The following is a 21,909-nucleotide window of genomic DNA, read 5'->3' on the forward strand; positions in this document are numbered from 1 at the left end:
CCCCCCCGAGCCTTGTGGCCTTAGCAATCTACTATGTGGCACATACATACGTCACAATGAGGGTGAATGTTGTAAGACAAGGGTCTTGAGTGACTTTCTTTTAAATGAGTTTTTCAAGGATTGTATCAGACATGGGTTGCCCGAATTGCAACCAAGCTCATGTGTCGGAGGTTGGATTATGCACCCATTATCTAGTATAAAATTCATAAATAACATGCATGGACACGAGAGGGCCAATGCCTCAATTGAACTTAGATGGATGGATTTTTGGGATGTCCTGATGCTATAATCAACACGTGGGCTCGTTCTTGATGACATGACCAAGTGAGTTGTGATGGCCGACGAAATCTTGTGACTTGGGATGGTGTCAAGCCTATAGGTCATGTTAGTTGGGAACCAAGATGATGTTACATGTGACATTGGACAGAAAAGACCTTGACCCCAAGCAAAGACAAGGTCGAGTCAAATGACTTAGGCTATTGTAGAGGCAAGTCGACTGTGTCGTAGATGATTAAACATGCACGTGCAGGCAACATGTGTGGCCGAATAAGCTTGAATTCCACACAAGTGATGGTCGGTGGGAAAGCCAAGCCTCGTCTAAGGTCCAATAAAACCATAAAAATGAGAAAAAAATAAATATGGGATTTGAATTTTTCTTAAGGCTGGTTGTGAGCATGTCAAGATCACAACGTCGTACGGTTGAAAAAGTACGAATGTGACACTAAGTAAGAAGACAACTCACTCGTCAGCTATGATTAGGGGATAACTACAAATGTAAGCTGATTTGGAATAAGTAGAGAGAGTAGTTATGGTTGGAGGGGCTAGGGCACAAATGGCCTAGCTCACAGTCCGACTTATGCTAAGAAAGCGAATTATAGATTTCCAATAGGGGATCCCAACTTGACTAGGATAATAAGCTAGCTCACATCAAGATCTATTGACAGTTTTCCCTAATTCATAGACAATAGATTGTTGTGTCAAGGACGGTTATGTTTGTCAATGGGTGAAGGGATGAGGAATGAGATATTAATGAAACCTCACAGATCACTGCTTTTCATGCACCCATGTGGTACTAAGATGTACCAAGACTTGAAACAATACTACTAATGACACTGTATAAAAAATTACATAGCAGAGTTTGTAATTGTCTAGTATGCTAATAGGTAAAGGCACCCAGGGAAAGGACAATAAGGTTGTTACGACCTTTAAGCATGCTAAATGAAAATGAGAAAATATAGCAACGAATTTTATCGTAGGTCTGCCCAAAACGCTGAAAGAATGTACGGTAATATGGTTAATCATCGACAGACTTACCAAGTTTGCTAACTTCTTGCTTGCGAAGGCTACTAATACATTGGACAATTGGACACAATTATAAATGAGGGAGATCATTAGACTAAATGGAGTGCTAGCGTTGATCGTGTCAAATTGAGACCCATTTTACCCATTTTTATGTAGACCTTTTGACATGGTCTTTAGAAAGCATTGGATACTCGACTTGGCTTTAGTACTATCTTTCACCCACTAACAGATGGATATAGCGAGCGTTTGAACCAACATTGGAAGATATATTGCATGCCTGCATGGTGGACTTTGCAGGCACTTAAGACTCCAAGTTGCACCTCATGGAATTCGCATACAATATAGTTTACAGGCAACTATTGGTATGGCACCACTCGAGGCCTTATATGGAAAATGGTGCATGTCACTAGAATGTGGGGACGAAATAGGAAAACACGAATTGTTGGAACTAGAGATCATTTGAAAAATATTCTTGTGGTGTATATAGTCTGCGTGTTGGAGGTTGCTACATACACTCGTTATCCGGCACGGTATCCGTAAATGACATGGGTACGGGAGGACCAATGCCTCGATAGAATCCGGATGGATGGATGTTCGGGAAGTCTCAATGAAATGAGCGACACGCGGGCCCGTTCTTGATGGCATGTCCGAGCGAGTTGTGATGGCCCACGACACCCAGAGACTCAGGATGGCGTCAAGACATATGAATCATGTCGATGGAGATCAAGATGACAAGATGAGATGCGACGTTGCATTGAGAGACCTTGGCCCCGAGCAAGGAAAGGTCAAGCCGAACGACTTGGCCTAGTGTAGAAGCAAGTTAGATGTGTCGCAAACGATTGAACATACATGCGCAGGCAGCATGTGTGATTGAACATCGCTTGTGCATATATATATATATATATTGATAAATCACTTTCTAAGAAAAAAACACGTGATTAGAAAGATAGTTCTAAACTACACAACCTACAAAAATAAATCGAACTTAAAGTTGCCAAAAAAAAAAAAAAAAAAAAAAACCGTGGTAAAGAATGAACCCGAACTACTCGACCAAAGAAATGAACTCAACTTTAAATTACAACCCAAAACTATATGATAAGATTCACCGAGCAACCCACGAGGCTTCCTTTAAGTAATTTGATTGACACAGGGAGCAATCGTATATACGATTAATTATTTTTTTATTACATTTCTAATTTGAAATAGAAATAAAACCCTAATTTTATTTTTGAGAGGGAAGATTTAAGATTTTCTCGAGAGTGAAAACACGTGAACCAAATAACTATTCAACCAGTTGGATGTCTAAAAACAGAATTATTATTTGTAACAACTCAAGTCCACCGCTAGTAGATATTATCTGTTTTTGCTCGTTACATATCATCGCCAACCTCGTGTTAGGGAGAGACTTTCACACCTTTATAAAAAAAAATGTTTCGTTCTCCTCTTCAACTGATGTAGAATGACTCTAACCTAACTACCTGACCGAACATAGGAATGTAACGTTTCAAAAAAGGAATTGATGATAAAAATGAAAATTTAAAAAGTTGAGAGAGAAAAAACAATAGAAAAGGAAGGAGAGAGAGAGAGGACCATGTATGAAAGAGAAAGCCCTAAGACAAGGGAAAAATTGGGACCATATATGTTTGCTAAAAAGCCAATGCCAATCAGTACTATGCCTTTCAAATTGTCTGTGGCAAACCCCATGTGGTTGCCTTACCATTGCCCCTTCCTCTCTCTCTCTCTCTCTCCTCCTTTCTCTCTCCACTAAAGTTTTGAATTTTCAATCTTCACGGGTAACCGTCCAAGTCCATCGCTACTAAATATTGTCTAATTCGTTATGTATAGCCGTCAGCCTCACGGTTTTAAAACGTGTCTGCTAGGAAGAAGCTTCTATACCTTTATAAGAAATGTTCTGTTCCGTTTCATCCCATTATGTATCGCTGTTAGCTTCTCTGTTGGGAAAAGACTTCTATACATTTATAAGAAATGTTTTGTTCTGCTTTATCCCATTATGTATCGCTGTCAGCCTCATGGTTTTAAAACGCGTTTGTTAAGAAGAGGTTTCTATACACTTGTAAGAAATGTTTTGTTTCCCCCTTTAACCAAGGTAGAATCTCGGCACTCGAGCTTTTTTCTTCTTTTTTTTCATATCCCAAAATGTGTGAAATTTTTTCTAAAGAGCATCAATTTTATGTGAGGCTTTAGGAGAGACCCTCTATCCCTTTTTGTCTCCTAATTTTGTTTTTCTTAATCATAATTAAAATTAAAATTAATCATAACTCGTAGTCAATAGAACGAGAACGAGGCATTATGTGAATTGATTGATACTAATGTTTTTTTTTTCAAATTAAATTGTAGGAACTCATTACACATGACTTCAAACATCATTCTACGTCAACTATTAATTAATAAGTAGGAGTGTTCGTGGGTTGGGTTAGGTCGAGTCCGATTGTAAATTTTTTCAACTCAAACAACTCTTATTAAATAATGAACCAAACCCAACCCAATTTATACCGTCTTTCATTTATTTGAATCTAATTCAACCCAAATGAGTTCATAACAGAACGCAAACCTTACGGGTTGAATTGGGTTGATCGAGATTTTCGAATCATCAGATTTTTTTAACACCCTTATGAATCACAAAAACGATAACGTAAACTAAAAAGTTAGGAAATTTGAATTAAAAAAAGGGAATATTAGAGATATATTAGTTGTGATGAATTGACCAAAAATGGAGAAAAAACATTGGTAGGGGCAAATATGATGATGAGAAAAATGAAAGTAGAACGTGCAAAGGTTCCTAAGAGGTGGACAAAACCTGTTAGAATCTTAGCATTGCAGGTTGGTGATCTTGGGATCTTGTCCAAGATTTCTTTCTTTTTTTTATCCGTTATAATCTCGACTAAAAATGAGTGGAATCTCACTCGACACATAGTGTCACGGTCATGTTTGTTCAAGGTGTGTTGTTTATTACTACATGTCGGATGTCTCGGTCATGCTTGTCCAGTGCGTGTTGTCTATGACTGCATTCCCGTTCCAAACCCATTTTGCATGCTTTCATCTTAGATAAACCTATGTCTGTTCACCAAAATCATGTCTACACCTGTCAAACCTAAGATGCCCAAAAATTTACTATAGGTTATATGCTATCAAAATCGTTGTTATTGCCTAATCGCTTTTAGCTTATAACATTGTTTTTTTTTTTCAAATGATTTTCAACGTATTTCCCTGCTCACGTTTTCCAAAACATTTCTCTCAAACGTGACTTGAAGCTAGAGCATACGCCAACGTTGTCCACGAAGTCCAAATTGCTCACGACTGACTTGTTCGCTAAGTAAAAATAAGTGTTACACAATCATTGTCCTGTCGTAAGAGTGCAATTATGACACATAGTAGCATATAACTCACCTCTTCAAACTCTTGACCTATTGATTCAGCCCTGGTCAGTATATGACTTGGCTACGAAACTACACTATTCAATTGTTAGAGATGTCTTTGACTCCTTTGCTTAAGGAAAGGAATAAAGAAAACATTCCAACCAAGGCAAGTCAGTTAATGATTTCGTTGTAGTCACTAAGCTATTGCTCGAGAAGCTACTACTAATTGTGTGAAACACAAAGAAGAAGGAGAGGCTTGACAAAGCAATCCGTAAAGAAAAAGGAAGCTATGTTGAAACTCTATTAAACTCCATCTATACCTAAATTTTTAAGCTATTAATTTGTTATTTTCACCGTGCACTAAGTATAACTTAGTAGATAAGACACTAATATCATTTTAAAGGTTGACGGTGTGAACTATTAGTGTGATTGATCAGATAAGTTAATTCACGCGGATAAAAGATTTCAAAAATCTTCCTAGTACTTTTAAGGTTGAATGGATTGAAATTGCTTTCTTCTTTTTTAATAAAAAAATAAATTTAATCCGAAGTCTACCCAATATTATTACGGGTGTTCATATGATCCGATAACTCGACCAACTCTGACTATCTAACCCTAATCATAAAAGTTGGGTTGGGTTAGATTTTTTTTCGATTTAGGTTGGGTTGAATTTTTGGAAACTAAAAAAATTGGTTCCATTTGTGGGTTGACATTTTTTTGGTCGCGTCAACACAGCCAATCTATAAATAAGGTTATAATATAACCCCACCTTACCCTACTTTAAAAAGAAATTAACAATATTTAAAATTTTCAAACGAGGTTACTAATGCATTATGATCTGTAAATTTTAATTATTAATATATCATGTATTGTACACAAATACGATTTTAATTGAACAACCCTCAACTGATGTCACGGTCATGCTTGTCCAAAGCATGTTGCCTATGGTCGCATGACAAATGTCCTAGTCTTGCTTGTTCAAGTCGGTTGACAGGGACGTCAACCAATTGAGAGGGGGAGGATGTCACGGTCATGTTTGTCCAAGGCATGTTGCAAAACAAACAAAGGGTTAAGGAGCATGGTGGTCCATGGAGGGGAGCAGCAGGAGATCAGGCATACGTTAAAAGAAATGAAATTTCTTGAAAATATAAATAAAAAAATAAATATTAATATAAAAAGGTTGGGAGCGAGGATCAAGTGTGAGAGGGTGTAGAGTAAGAAATGGGGGTTTTGTCGGGGAATCTTTTGAATTAAATATAAAAACAAATGGGTAAGCATATGCCCACTTNTTGTCGGGGAATCTTTTGAATTAAATATAAAAACAAATGGGTAAGCATATGCCCACTTACTTTCTTCCCCTTTCTCTCTCCACCACCAAAAGCTTTTTATTTTTCGTCTTCCAACTCAAGTACTCTCCTTCTATTTATTTCTTAAACATTTTACACTATTTCTTTTATTCTAAATTTCAATTTAATTAAATTTCTTAGCCAATGATCGTTCCACGTCGTTATACTATAACGAAACTTTCTTCCGAGAATATTATCTAAAGATACAAAGGTTGTCTTCTTTCACTCATAAACTCGTTGATACTGAAGTAAAGATAGCATAATAATTTATTATGGGTCTGAGAGAAGAAATTTAACGTATGGTATCAGTCCTAGCTCCAGTAGAGTATGTAGCGACCCTTCGAGTAGAAGTGTTGATAGATATGTATGTCCCTAGAACGCTCTAGGTGAGTAGCTTTGTTCGAAGTCTTTGCGGTCAACGTCAAGTTGTCAATTTGATTATTAGCAAATCTAGAGCATTGACAAGCTTTTGTGTGGCAAATGTGGGAAGTATCTTGAGGGGCGTATTTGAATGGTGGTGAAAGTTCTCTATTTGTAATCATTCACAGAACCAAATAAATTACAAATAAAGTAGAAAGAGCAATAAATGGATATACGATATTAGCTTATGATCAAGGGTCAGATATGATACATATGGTAAACCGTAAATGAATGCTAATTTTCCTTAATAATACACGATATTAGCCTATAATCAAGGATCAAATATGATGCATATGGTAAACCGTAATGGAAGGCTATTTATCCTCAGCACATAGGATAGTAGATTGCTTTGCAAGTAGAAATATTGATTTGAATCGACTCTCCAGCTCAAACAAGACATAAAGAGAAGTAGTCCCCTAATTAGGGAGAAGATCATGAGTTTATAGATAAGGAACATCACCTTGATTAATATGAGGAAAAACATAACCACGAGAGTCTATGCTCAAAATAGATAATAGCATACCATTGTGGAGGTCCCTTTAGAAGAACATGTTAAAAAATCCCTCAAAATTGATGGAAAGAAACAAAAGAGAGGAACATGTCAAAATTGATAGGAATGACTAGTTTATTCTTCCCTTATGGAGGCTTATAGAAGATGTTGATGGTCTTTTATTAGTATCTTATATGAACGGACTAGCTTATTCTTCCCTTTCTTTCTGTTAATGCCAATGAGGCTTCTAGAATATGTTGATAGTCTTTTATTAGTATCTTATAGAGGCAGTTTGTGGTTGTTTTTACCCTCGTCAACAGGCCTCCGTTTCTATCAAACATCTTGAGGAACAACCCGATTAGGCCTCCATTTCTGTCGAATATCTTGAAGAAAAACCCAACTAACTCCTCATCAACAGGTCGTAAGCATTAAATTTCATTCTTTCATTGGAACAAGATGGATCATTTGTTTTAGACTGATATAATTGATCTATCGCAAAACTTATTTTCAATAATCTTCTCACCAAGCTCCTTGAACTTTACTCAATCTTCGGTCATGTGGTTTCTCGCTTCATTGTCCATGTACCATATGTTGGTCTCCTCTCAGTCTTCTCCATCTACGAGGAGGTTCACCATAACCTTATCTTCATTGAGCATTAAGAGGTTAGGCATTTTCTCGACAACATCAATGCAGGCTCTTCGTCATGCGTGAATATGAAGTTTGCCTCCTTATCACACTTCTTGTTACAGCACTACGCAACATAATGCCTGTACTTTCCACAAGAGTAACACTTGATCATGCTTTTGTGCTTTTAGGGGTAGGCATAGTCATGAGTTTGTGAGATATTTTCACGGCCTCATCTGCCACCACGTCCATGACCACTACTGCATCTAAGTCCACGAGCTCTGCTTTTCTTGTTGTGGCCATTGTGTCCTTTGTACCTAAAAAAAAGAATCAATTGAATCTTTATTTTTTGTCCGTTTGAGCCACTCTTCGTGTGAGTAAGAGGTACGTCTTTTCCTCTTTATCATTATAGTCATGAAGTCTCCTCATGTACCTTAGATAACCAACAATCTCCTCAACTAACATGTTCTTGAGGTTGTCAAAGTGCTTGATGGAGGTAAAGATCTTCATGAATCTCAAAGGGGTGGCTTGAAGAAAATTCTTGACGATGGAGATCTACTCCACCCTGTAGCCTAATGAATAGATGTTGGTTACGATCGTCGTTAACTTCATGACAAAGTCCTCTATTTATTCACCATCTTTCATACAGATAGACTCAAACTCACACTTGATGAAGAGCTTGCATTGACGTTGACCGAGAAGATGCCTAACGTCTTGATGCTCAACGAATAGAAGGTTATAGCAATCCTCCTCAGAGATGGAGAAGACCAAGTGGAGACCAACATGTGGTACCTAGATGGCGGTATGACCAAAGATCAAACAAAGTTCAAGGAGCTTGATGAGAAGCTCATTGGAAACGTGAAGTTGTGCGACAAGTCAATTGTCTGATTGAAGTCAAATGATTCATCTTGTTTCAATGCAAGAATGGAGATCAACGTCTACTAACCAAAGTATTGAAGATTAATATTATTAGCCTTAATCAAATGACAGTAGGGTTAGTGAGCTCGTTCCTCAAGATCTTTGACAGAAACGGAGCCCTATTGTTGAAGGTAAAATGATCGCAAAATCGCTTCTATAAGATACTAATGAAAGACCATCAAAATCTTTTGGAACCGTCTATTGGCATTGGCGGCATGAAATTGAAGAAGAAACCATTAAATCAAGAGAAGAAGGAATCAAAGAATAGAGCTAAGAAGATACCTGAGGCTACTTTAGTGAATGAAGAGCAACCTACAAGTTAGTGCGCTTCATTAGACTTATCACCTTGACCAAAGAGGCCTATAGGAAGATCACAAAGGCACAAGAAAAATGGGACATCGAGCTTGTCATCACAACCAAAGAGGCCCAGAGGCAAGCCTAAAAAGAAATAAGAATCCAATGATAACAGGAGTGACAATTACCAACTTGTTCAGACTCTGTCTATTGAATACCAAGTTGGTTCATCCAACTTGCTTAGAATTCTAAGTAGAGGATATGGTATTCTTGAGAGTGGCTCCAATGAAAAGTGTTTTGAGATACGGGCGTAAGGGCAAGTTAACTCCTCGCTTAATTAGACCTTTCAAAATTCTAGAGAGAATATAGGCTGGCCCTACCACCCTCCTTCTCAAGTGTACACGATGTATTTTCATGTGTCAATGCTTAGAAAATATATAATGAACCCTACTCATGTAATATACTATGAGCCCCTTCAGATTGACGAGGACTTGAGTTACAAGGAAAAGCTTATAAGCGTCCTAGCTCATGAAATGAAAGCCCTATGCACCAGGGATAATTCCTTTGTCAAGGTACTATGGTAGAACCACAAAATAAAAGAGACCACGTGGAAACGGGAAGATAAGATAAGAGAGAAATACCCCGAATTGATACAAGAGTTTGACACTTTCGAGAAAGAAAGTTATTTTAAGGGATATATAATGTAATAGATTGAAAAAAAAAATGGTCAACCTCATCAGAAATCTCGCAATTTCCAGCGAGGGCCATGATCTACCCGCACGACCCAACCCCTCACTCTTCTTGTAAAACCACCTTCAATCCCACTCTGCCACTCAATGCTTTCATGATATCTGAAAGCGTGAGATACCGAGAGAAGGTGACGGTGGATGAATGATTCTTCATCGGAGTGAAACACCGGTGAGACCGAGGGATTCATTTGAACCCACTACAAAGAACATCACACGCGTGGTGGCAAAGGACCAATAACCACAAGTACACAAGAGGACGCACTTGTGTTCACGTCGCTTTATAATACCTTCCTTAAGAGCACAACCCGACCTACTCGACGACCCACACGCGCTCCTGCCCCTACATGTGTGTGGCACATGTCGACTCTTTAGTTCACTTGGCTCATTCGGCTTGGCTGAACTCTGGTTGTTGCTCGGTGAATCTACGGCTCAAATTTGGCTTATTTAGCTCGAGTCTTATATTTGGACATCATTGCCTATGTTTTTTACCCTTCTAGAGCTAATTTTGACCTTATTTAAGGCAATTAAGGTTAGTATGAGTCGTTTTTATTAGTTTTAAATTAAATTAAGTTAGAAATTCGACTTTTACTAAGACTATTGAGTGAATATTCAAATAGGTGAAGCCTCGATATAAGAAAGGAAACATCAGCTAAGACCATCCAAGTAAGTGGTCCTACTACTGACTCGATAGAAAGACTTGTCTTATGTATAATGACACGTGCCCAGTAGCCCTTGTATGTATCATGTATGTTGATATGATATTATGATTTGTTACGATGATGATATGATATTATGATGGTCTGATGTACTATGATGCTATGATACATTAGGAGAATGATGCATTATGATATGATGACATGAGTTGTATAATGGTGATATGATATAGTATGATGATATCTCATTACGATGATGTGCATGTATGAGATCTCATGTTGCATTATAATTAAGAGTTTTATGATACACAAGCCTTGAGTGATGGTATAAATGATGAAGGTAGGAAACTTATGCATGCATGTTATCTAGAGTAATATGTGAAGGATGTGAGTTTGTGTCACATGATTGATTTAAGATAAAAAGTCTAGAGATCTCATACATATTATATGTTCATTTACATCGGGATACTTCTCCTTTTATGATGAATATGGATGCGTACACTATGATGATGATCATCATCATCATGCCTTGCATGATATTCGAGGGTTTGTTGTACCTCCAGACGTACGACTACAGTCAACTAGCCCGACCATGCAGGCCCAGGGGGTGTGCGTGCTCGAGTAGGCTCACACTCGCATGTGTGGGTCCGTGTATAGAGAAGTATTAACATCCAAGTTGTTTGGACTAGAGGTCATCTCTACGATGGTTTTAAATGACAGGTTCCTAATTATGATTGCATGCATTTTTATTCCCCGACCCCAAAACTTACTTCATGTGTAATAAATTTCATGTTATTTTATTATTCAAATGTGAATTAAAAATAACTTTTCAAATATTATTATTAATTAATAAAATGAATTAACTCATAATTGTTAAAGTCATAAAATAAAATAAGTTTATCATCCAGTATAATATTTAAAAAAAAAACATAATTAAACAATAATTTAAAAAAATTAAGTAATTTTTTAAAGTTAATATAAATAAATTAGGTTTCTAGGAAACAGAGAAAAACCATCTTGAGTCACATGCAAATATTAATAAAATAAATTGTATTAAAATTAAAATTAAAATTAAAGGAAAATTCAATGCTCCCTAAATTGTAATTAATTTATAAAGCCAGCAAAGCAAACTTGTTCCATAATTAAAATAAATAAATAAATGTATTCATATTTAGTTGAGAGATATTTGAATTTATTAAATTATTTATAGCTCTTTAATAATAAATCCTAGTGGTCCAAATAAAATCTATGTGAAAGGAATACACATTTATGTCTTATTCTTTAATTATTTTGTTTTTTTTATTTAACCAAAATTTTTAAAATAAATATTAAAAAAAGGGTTACATCTCAAGCCTACTGCTATCGGATACTGTCCGCTTCAGCCTAAGCTCACTACTAGCAGTATTATCCACTTCAGCCCAAGCCCACCGCCAGCATGTACTGTCTACGTTGACCCATTACATGTCGTTGTCAGCTTCACTGTTTTAAAACGCGTATGCTAGAGAGAGGTTTCCACACACTTATGAAGAATGTTTTGTGTTCGCATTTCCAACTGATGCGGGATCTCACGTAGAGAGTTGAATTAGGTTGGATTGTGAATTATATTTAGATTGTTCGGATGATCAATCCAACCAACCTAAAATTTCGAGCTGATCTAAGGTTTCTCCAATCCAACTTCATTTCCATATTAATCTTAAAAGTAGAGTTGAGTTATAACCCTATTTTTACGTTGAGGTGAGGGGAAGAGGATATTCAGGATAGTCAGGGCTTTTCGATGTCTGCCCTCAAGATCAATTGTGCTAGCATCTTGAAAATCTCAGCTAGTTGATAGAGAACGGTTAGAAAGTTGTCAATTTGTTAAGGTTGGAGTCCGATGGTTAAGGTTATGAGATTCATGTTGCCTTAGGAACTAGCATTCTTGACATTTACCATCGAGAAACGAAAGAAAACTTCCATCTCCAAGTTTAATTCAAACGTAACTCGCTTCGTTTTAGGTTTGGTTGACTTGACAAAAAAAANAATCGACTCAAATTTTTAATTTTTTAAAAATTCAAACTCAACCCAATCTTTATAATTCGAATTAGATAGTTCAAAGGGGTTAGTTAGATTATCGAGTCATATGAACCCTAGCTGAACGTTACTCTAGAACATAAAAATTAGTCAACATATTCACTGATTTAAAGACGACGAGTCGTAGAAGAAGAAGAAAATAAATAATAAAAATAAAGAATATAGACTCTAATTTCAATCCATTCAAATTACCTTTTTGACAAACACATTAATTGAAAAAGCATATCTTTTTTTTAAAAAAAAAAAAAGAATAAAATGAAATTGCCTTCTCTTTTACCTTCTCAAACATCATGGTAATTTTCTCCCTTTATTAATAATTACCCACTCTTTATTTATTTATTTTTACNAAAAAAAAAAAAAAAAAAACCATTTTCTGACATCAACTGTATGTACTTTCATTTGGGTGGGTCCAACCCTCTCTCCTTCCTTTCCTTTTCATTTCATAACATTATAATTTCATTTTTTTTTAAAATTAAAAATTAAATAAAATAAAGAAAGAAAAAAAAAAAAAAAAATTTCTCTTACAGAAATNTTTATATTCCCCTAAAATGTCAATGGCTACCCCTTTTTGTTAAAGAAATAAAGAAATAATCTTTATTTTAAAATATATATATTTATAATTAAAAAAGTAAAGTTGATTTACAGACTAATTCTTACCATTTAAGTTATATTAAGATTCACGTACTAATTTATATTTTTCCAATAATATTCCCGACAATTCTATTAACATTATAGAAATAAGATCGAACCATCAACTATTGAAATGGTAATTACCATTTTATCCATCGAGCTATCCATCGATAACCGCTCATGAGAGAAGAGATAATATTAGGTCAATTAAGTCATACAGTGAGAATCAAATCCTACTGCTAGTAGATATTGTCCTCTTTAGGCTTTTCCTTTTGGGCTTCCTCTCAACAATGGATATGAGATCTCACAATCCACCTCAGCGTTCTTATTGGCACACTGCTCGATGTCCATGCCCCAAGGGACCTCACAATCCACTCCCTTCAGGGCCCAGCGTCCTTGCTGACACATTGCCTAATGTCCATGCCCCCAAGGATTCCCAACATTCTCGCTGGCACACTGCTCAATATCCATGCTCCAAGGGACCTCACAATCCATCCCCCTTCGAGCTCTAGTGTCATCGCTGGTACACTACCTGTTGTCCATCCCTTCGGCCCTCAACGTCCTCGTTGGCACACCGTCCGTTGTCCATCCCCCTCGGGGCTCAGCGTCCTCACTGACATACTGTCCGGTGTCTGACTTTAATACCATTTGTAACCCCACAAGCCCACCACTAACAGATATTGTCTTATTTGAGTTGTCCCTTTCGGGCCTCCCCTCAAAGTTTTTAAAACGAGTCTGATAGGAAGAAGTTTCTACACCCTTTCGGGATCTTACAATTCACTCCCGGTCAGCATCCTCACTTGACACTCGTTCCCCTCAAAAAAAAAAAAAAAAAAAAAAAAAAAAAAAAAAAAAAAAAAAAAAAANGAAAGAAAGAGAATCCTAGAGGTTTGAAAAATAAAAGATTTTGGTTCAATATTATATGGGAAAAAATGGTTTTTTTAATTTTTAATTTTTTTAATTTTTATTTTCTTCGAAGGGGGGTTAATATTGGTTGCCTTGTAATTCAAAGTATATCATGTTGGAAAAATATTGCAAGATTTGGTGAGGAAATCTGGTCGGATCTTGCTTTGTGGGATGTGGATTTTGGTGGGTCTTTGTTTTCAGTACAAAGCTATTCATCTCTTCTCATCTTCACCTCCTTCTCCTTCTTCTTCATCCACCATTCTTCATTTCTCTCAACCCTCTCTCTGAAAAATCCCCTTCTTCTTCTTCACCTTCCCTGTGTATGGGATCTTCTGTTGCTGCAATGGGCATGGTTTCCGACTCCAAATTCCATGTTCTTGCCGTCGATGATAGCGTCATCGACCGGAAATTGATTGAAAGGCTCCTCAAAACCTCCTCTTATCAAGGTATGCACACTGGATGAATCGAATCCTGTTTTTTTTTTGGGGGGGAATTTGAGGATTTTCTTTTTGTTTTTCTTATGCGTTTTTGTGCCTTCTTCTATCGCAGTTACTACGGTTGATTCTGGGAGTAAAGCTTTGGAGTTCTTGGGATATGACTCCGGAAATAACTCGATTCCTTCTCTTGCATCTAACCATCATCATCATCATCAGGTTTGTTTCTTATCTTGCCTTTTGATCTGGAGTTTCTCAATGTTTCTACACGTTTTTCCGTTCTGGGTTTTCAATTTGTGGTGGATTTCTTGTTTGTTCACTTTTTTTTTTTTTTTTTTTTTTTTTTTTTTTTTTTTTTTTTTTTTTTNAGATGACTGGGTATGATTTGTTGAAGAAGATCAAGGTATTTTGCTTCATCTTCTGCCTTTTGATACCTTTATGTTCTGTACTGCACACCAAGTGTTTGTTAAAATGCCTCTGAAGGGAAATTTGCTTTTCCGATGCCTAAATTAGATTTTTACTATCTGGGTCCTTGTTGTATCTAGAGATTTTGAGATTTCGTTTCATTTTTGGTAAACATTATCCAAGAAATTCTGACAAAATTATATTTTCCATTCAAACAAACTGAACCTGGGAAGTGTTTCTGAAGGAGTTTCTCTGGTTTTGCAGGGGTCTAAAGCTCTGAGAAACATTCCCGTTGTGATTATGTCATCTGAGAATGTTCCTGCAAGAATCAATAGGTAGATCATGATGATGATTATGATGCAAATGTTCTTGAGAATAATTAGCGTTTTCTAGAAGTTTGAACTTGTTCTGAACGTTTTCAAAGTTTATCTTATAAATGATGTTCTGTTTCCGCATTAAGAGATGAGCATGAGACTTTAGTAGCAACATAACTCTGAATATGTAGAAATTTAGGGTCGTTATGCAAATGTTCTTGAATTATTAGAATGTAACGTTCTTGAATTATTAGAATAATTAGCGTAGAGATTTGAATCTGATTGAAGGGTGAAATTTTCTGATTGGAAACAGATGCTTAGAAGAAGGAGCAGAGGAATTCTTCTTGAAACCTGTCCGACTTTCAGATGTCAACCGGCTTAGACCCCACATGTTGAAAACCAAACTCAAAACATCAGAAGAACAGCCTGATTCAGCAAGCGAACCCCAAGCACCAGAGCAGCAACAACATGAACAACATGAACAGCATGAACAAGAACGATTACGATCGATACCGTTGCAGGTTGTCCCGACATCGCTGCAAGATCAAGATCGATTGCTATCCATTCCACTGCTGCCGACGCTACCTCAAGAGCAAGAACAGTTGCAAATACTCCCGCCAACGCCGCCGCAACAATCGAACAACAACAAGAGGAAGGCCATGGAAGATGGACTTTCACCAGATAGAACAAGGCCAAGATACAATGGTATTACCACCATGGTGTAGTTAATAATTTGAGAAAACTTTTCATTTTCCTTGATTTTTACATTTTATTTTATTTTTATTTCTTCCCATCTTCATGCTGCTCTCCTTAGGAATGTAGAGATCAGAATGGTTTTCCTGTATACATATTTCTCTTGGAAATATTCCCTTCCCGATTTTGTCAACCTAATCATAATCATGACAACAAAAAATTAAAAGAAAAAGATGAGTTGAGTTTTAGGTGTAGATTTAGTCCTTTTCTTCGGCTTTCTAACTAGTTGAGCTATGTTCGGCTAGTAGCATCTGATGTGTAGCTATGCAGCTTTGACAGTTGTAAGATTAGACAAGTCCGCCACGTGCCTCTCTTGTATGATTTTAATATCCTTAGCAAGTGTCACAGAGCTCTGTTTCGTAGAGTTTGAACTAATTCTCGTAAAGTTTGGTTTTGATTCTTATACACTAGAGCTTGAACTAGAATGTAACTTCAATTTTAGCCCGACGTTCTTAACATTCTGGTTCTTATGCATGGTAACATTATCGAATTAGTCCTTATAGTTGTGTTAATATCTAAATTAGTAGTTCTTGCTTGATACAAAATCTGATTGAATCTGAGATTTTGATGTATTTAACCATTTGTGTATAAAGGAACCTGACATGGCACTACATTGACATGAATGACATGAATGAAAGTTTTAAGAGTGGGAATTGTACAATGTACAAACACTACCCAAAAAAAAATTTCAGAACATGTTAGATTTAAGCGCCCACGTACATGAAGAGAGGAGTTCTTTGATATTAAGGCGTCAAGGCGGTCGAAGAAGACCACAAGTAGAAGCAACCGATACTTTGGACATTTAATTGACACGTTGCTGCCAGTTTGTGCTTGTTGTCATGTTGGCAAAAGTTGGAGTTTTGGTTGGTTCAATACCGGCGGATCTATTAGTTGTGTCGCCATAATAAAGACGTTCAATATCTAGCGGATTAATTAGATGATGATAGTGCTAAAATTTTAGGTCAAATTACATGTTTAGTCCCTCGTCTCATAGGTTCTGGAATTCTAAAAATTTCTAGAACTTAAAAAACTATAAATTATACCAAATTAAAAGTTTAATGTCTTATTAAAAATAAAATTTAATTATGTCTAATAAATTCGTAAATTTAAGAAAAAAAAAATGTTAAACACCTTAAGAATTTATTAGATACAAAATCGATAGTTAAATTTGACATTTTAAGTATTCACGAACCTATTGTACATAAAATTAAACATTTACGGACCTATTAGAGACAGTTCGTCCAATCTCACTGCTAGTAGATATTGTCTGTTTTGGTCGGTTAGATTAAATTCATTCTACGAGCGTCCTATATTAGATCGCATTTTCTATTTTATTCTATTCATTAGGTAAGCTAATGATGGTTTGAGATATATTGGAAATCATGACTTTAGTCCAACTAATCTTATAGAGAGTTGCAATTTTTTTAATGTTGACAAGATAAGGGTCAAATATATTCTCATATGAAAGAAGCCAAACAAAATCAATATTAATATTTGATTTGTAATCTCTAAGAATCATATAAAACCCCATTAAATTACAAATTTCGAACTTTTAAATTCGTATTTATTTGTGTAATACCACATGTTAAGCGTTGATTTTGTCTAATTTTCTCTAGGATGATGAGGATTGGGACGATAGAATTATCCTCATGTCAATGTTCTAGATTATCGATTTGTTCGTAGGAATTAGCTTGTTGAAAAAGTTCGAGTTAGAAACGGATCGTTGAAGATTTTTGTTTTTCTAGAGATTTGGGAAGAAATTTGAAGCTATTGTTGCCCTCCTCGTGTACTAAAGTTAGGGGACGACTGTTTAGTTGGACCAATTCAATCCAATCGGCTAGTCCAATCTAGTTGGATTGATTTGTCCCAATTTTGTCAGTTCAATCCATCTGTCATGACTTGATTTTTCTGACTTGAGTCGGAACTACATTAAAAAAATGAAAACAAAAAAAAATTACGATAACATTTTTCGTGTTCAAAACAATCATATATTTTATTTACAAATTCAAATTAAAGAATACATTGAGCCCGGTAAATAAAACAGGTTAGAATTTTAAAGATGTTTAAACAAGGTGTGACTTTGTATGACACCTGTTCTAGATCCACATCCGTTTTTAACTAGTTCCTTCTTGTCATCGGAAAAACATGAGAAAACTTGAATGAGTACAAAAATTCAGTAAGCAATCCACTTGTGCGCTTTTAATCGTGTCCTTAAAGTGGGCTAGGGCACCACACTCATTCTTGTCATGTTCTTATTCTTAACGTGAGAACATAGGCCCTTAAATTATGTTCTTGAATTTTGAGTTTTTAATTTTGTTTCTAGCCTAAGGGTCTTAGTATTGAGGTATGCAAACTTGAATCTTGATCCATGCGGCAGTCGTTGTTAACCTTAGTTCTTAGTTCTTGTCCTAAGTCAATGTTTTTATTTTTTTATTTCTCGTTTAAGACACTCTCTCTATGATTAACAGTACAAGACATGAATTTGACAACCCGTGTCTGAGGTTTTATGCATTCCAAGCCATAGAGTTTGAACTAGGGGGTGTATAAGGTCCTGTTGGGTTGGGTTGAAAGATTTTTTTTTTTTTTTTTTTTTCCCCNCCCAACCCAATCCTCTATTTTCGGGTTGGGTTGGGTTGTCAATTTTTTTTTTAAGTTTTATTTATCTATAATTTATCATTATTCAGATACAATCTTAGATAAAATATATTAAAAGTTCACAAACAAACACAAATCAATCTATAAATATTCAAAAAAAAAAAAAAAAAAAAAAAAAAAAAAAAAAAAAAAAAAAAAAAAAAANCATAAAATTAAAAACAATTAAACACTTACATTTGGGGAAAATTGGTTACCATAAGAAAAATATAAAGATAGGTTATAAAATTAAATAAACAATAAAAATAATTAATTTAAATATATGGTATATAACAAAATATATATATATATATATATATATATATATATATATTAATTGAAATAGGTTTATTATAAGTTCAAGAAAGTTCTAAACTATTAAAAAAAATAAAAATATATATAAATTTTGATATAATAATTACATGAGAATTTGAAATTAAAAATAATATAATAACAAAATAATATAAAAGAAATTAAATAAAATAATTAAAAAAAACATGTATTTGACTAGCGTCAAACTTGGTCGTGTGTGTTTTTAGATGGCAAATCCATTAATGTGAAAGAATTCTTAATATATTTTATATATTTTTATTTGGCTCATGTCAACTCGAAGATTTTGTCCTACAAACCCGAAACCGAACCGATTCAGTTCGAGTTCAGAGAAATCCCAACCCAACCTGAAATGCTAATCCAACCCAACCCAACCCTTATAGTTCGGGTTGGGTAAGTCCAGGTTGTCGGGTTGAATGTACACCTCTAGTTTGAACCTACATCAAAGGCTTCATGTGTTCCAAGTGACAAAGTCTAAACCGACATTCAGAACTTCATGCATTCCCTACAATATCGATGAAACCTACATCAAAATCTTCTTACGTTCAAACGATGTACTCTAAAACCTGCATTCAAGGCTTCAAATGTTCTGAGCGGCACAGACTAGGAATATATGATCAAAGTTTCAAACATTCTAAGTAGCATAGTCTAAATATCTACACCCAAGACTTCATACCTTCCAAGCAACATAGTCTGAAACCAGCATCTAAGGCTGCAATTAAAGTCATGAACATGTTGTACCATGGGAGGTCTAGGGATCTCTTTGATTTTTGAGTCTTAGTACTTTGGTCCTTTGTTCTTAGCATTCTTCATGTCTTGGCATTCTTAAGCTTGGGTAGTGTTACTTTAGGGCATGAGTGCGAGATAAGCTTACCGAATACATGTTCATGAGGTAGCCTCCAAATTACTTAAATATCAAGAGCTTACTTGAGGCTCATCTTAATTTAGGGAAGCATCTTAGTTGCTTAAAAATTAAGAGCTAACCTAAAGCGTATCGTAAGATAGCAACCTGATTACTTAAGAATAAAGTGCTAACTATGAATTCCTCTTGGGTTAGGTTAGTCTCCTAGTTACTTAAAAATCAAGGACTATCCTAAAGCTTACATGAGATTGCATCCTGATTGCTCAAAAATTGAGTGTTAATTTTTGTTACTTAAAAGCTACCGGCTATCATAAACCTTATCATGAGATAGCATCTTGAGTACCACCCAAACCCACATCCTCGACACCCCATCCTCAACATCCCAGCCCATCACCCAAATTGTACCCAAACGCCCACGTGTGACACGCACCTCGACCCGAAAACAACCTGCACACGCAGTGGCTCTCTATTGTGCCAGAATCATTTTCTGGCTAACCGGCTCGCGACTCCATTTTTGGTCCATTTTCTCCTGCTCTAACCCTCTACAACCCGTTTTCGACCCCATTTAAGGTAATTGATATTAAGAGATATTTTGGAGATATATTTTAATAATTAGTTAGAATATATTGAGATATTTAGGGAGTTGTTAGTATAGATTTGATTAACCGTATATTTTATTTATTTACGAGATTTAGTTAGTTATATATTTTTTTCTATTTTTAGGTATTAGTTGATAGTTTGTATCTTATTTAAACATGGTAAACGTTAACGAAGATCATACTTTCGATCCCAATTCTATTTCTATTTCTCATTCTTAACATGGTATCAGAGCACCGATCGTGGTGTTCTTAAATATCAAAATTTCCTTTACGGTGGAATCAGCCAAATCCAGCTTCAAAATTTCGGATGTTGATTTAACACATCCTTACTATATTCATCACTCTGATCAGCCAGGATATTCACTTGTTCCAATCAAATTAAATGGAGCAAATTACCAATCCTGGAGTAAATCAGTTATGCATGCTCTTATTGCCAAGAAGAAAATTGGCTTCATTGATGGCACAATTGAGGAACCGTCCCAAGATGCAAATTCAACCGAATTCGAACTCTGGAATCAGTGCAACAGTATGATAATATCTTGGTTAACTCATTCCGTTGAAGCAGATATCGCTAAAGGCATTATTCACGCCAAGACAGCTCATCAAGTGTGGGTTGATCTTCACGATCAATTCTCACAAAAGAATGCTCCAGCAATTTTTCAAATACAAAACTCGATAGCAACGATGTCACAAGGAACCATGGCGCTGTCAACATATTTCACCAAGCTCAAAGCACTTTGGGATGAACTGGAAGCGTACCGCACACCATTTACCTGTAATCAACGTCAAATACATATTGATCAACGCGAAGAAGACAAATTGATGCAATTGCTCATGGGGCTTAATCAGTCTTATAAAACGGTGAGATCTAACATATTGATGATGTCTCCATTACCTAATGTGAGGCAAGCCTATTCATTACTTGTACAAGAAGAGATGCAGCGTCAGGTAACTTCCGAACCTACTGAGAATTTCTCGATTGCATCAGCAGTGCAAAAGAAAACAATATATTCAAAATTCGCCAAGGACAAAAAGTGTGAACACTGCAATAAAAGTGGTCATACAATTAATGAGTGTCGAATTCTTAAGTTTCACTGTAAGTTTTGTGATAGAAGGGGCCATACAGAAGATCGGTGTCGACAGAAAAATAATTCTGGAAGGACAAGACAAGACAATCAACACAATAACCGTGGATATCGATCATCTGCAAATATGGCCGATGTTTCACAGTTGAATACAGAAGAACAGTCACCTAATTCCATTCCAAATTTTTCTTCTGAGCAATTACGACAGATAGCACAAGCCTTATCTGCAATCAATCATCACCCTTCTGGTAATTCTGACAATCACATCAATGTTGCAGGTTTGTTTCCCATATCTACATTATCTATTAACTCTGCGAGTTCTAATTCATGGATTCTCGATAGTGGAGCTACGGATCATATAGTATCAAAATCTTCTGTTATGACTGAACCAAAGGCTGCCATCATGTCTACAATAAATTTGCCTAATGGAGAGACAGCACGTGTGTCACATACTGGCAATATTTCCCTTAGCCCTAACCTTCAATTAAACAACGTTTTATGTGTGCCTTCATTCAATTTAAACCTAATGTCGATCAGCAAACTTACCAATAACTTGAAATGTTATGTCACCTTCTATCCTGATTCTTGTGTTATGCAGGACTTGGCTACGGGGAAGATGATTGGCTCGGGTAAACAATTTGGAGGTCTCTATCATATTTCTTCATCTCCAATCAAATCTTCAGCTCATCAAGTATCTCAGTCATCTGATTTGTGGCA

The 21,909-nt window shown here is 35.9% G+C and overlaps 1 pseudogene; it reads left to right on the top strand.

Annotated features, from left to right (window-relative positions):
* The first annotated feature begins 13,882 nt into the window (after positions 1 to 13,882).
* Positions 13,883 to 15,857, top strand: LOC111803056 (annotated as a pseudogene).
* The last annotated feature ends 6,052 nt before the right edge of the window (positions 15,858 to 21,909 follow it).

Source organism: Cucurbita pepo, chromosome LG10, assembly GCF_002806865.2.
Source record: "Cucurbita pepo subsp. pepo cultivar mu-cu-16 chromosome LG10, ASM280686v2, whole genome shotgun sequence".
Lineage (NCBI taxonomy): Eukaryota > Viridiplantae > Streptophyta > Magnoliopsida > Cucurbitales > Cucurbitaceae > Cucurbita > Cucurbita pepo.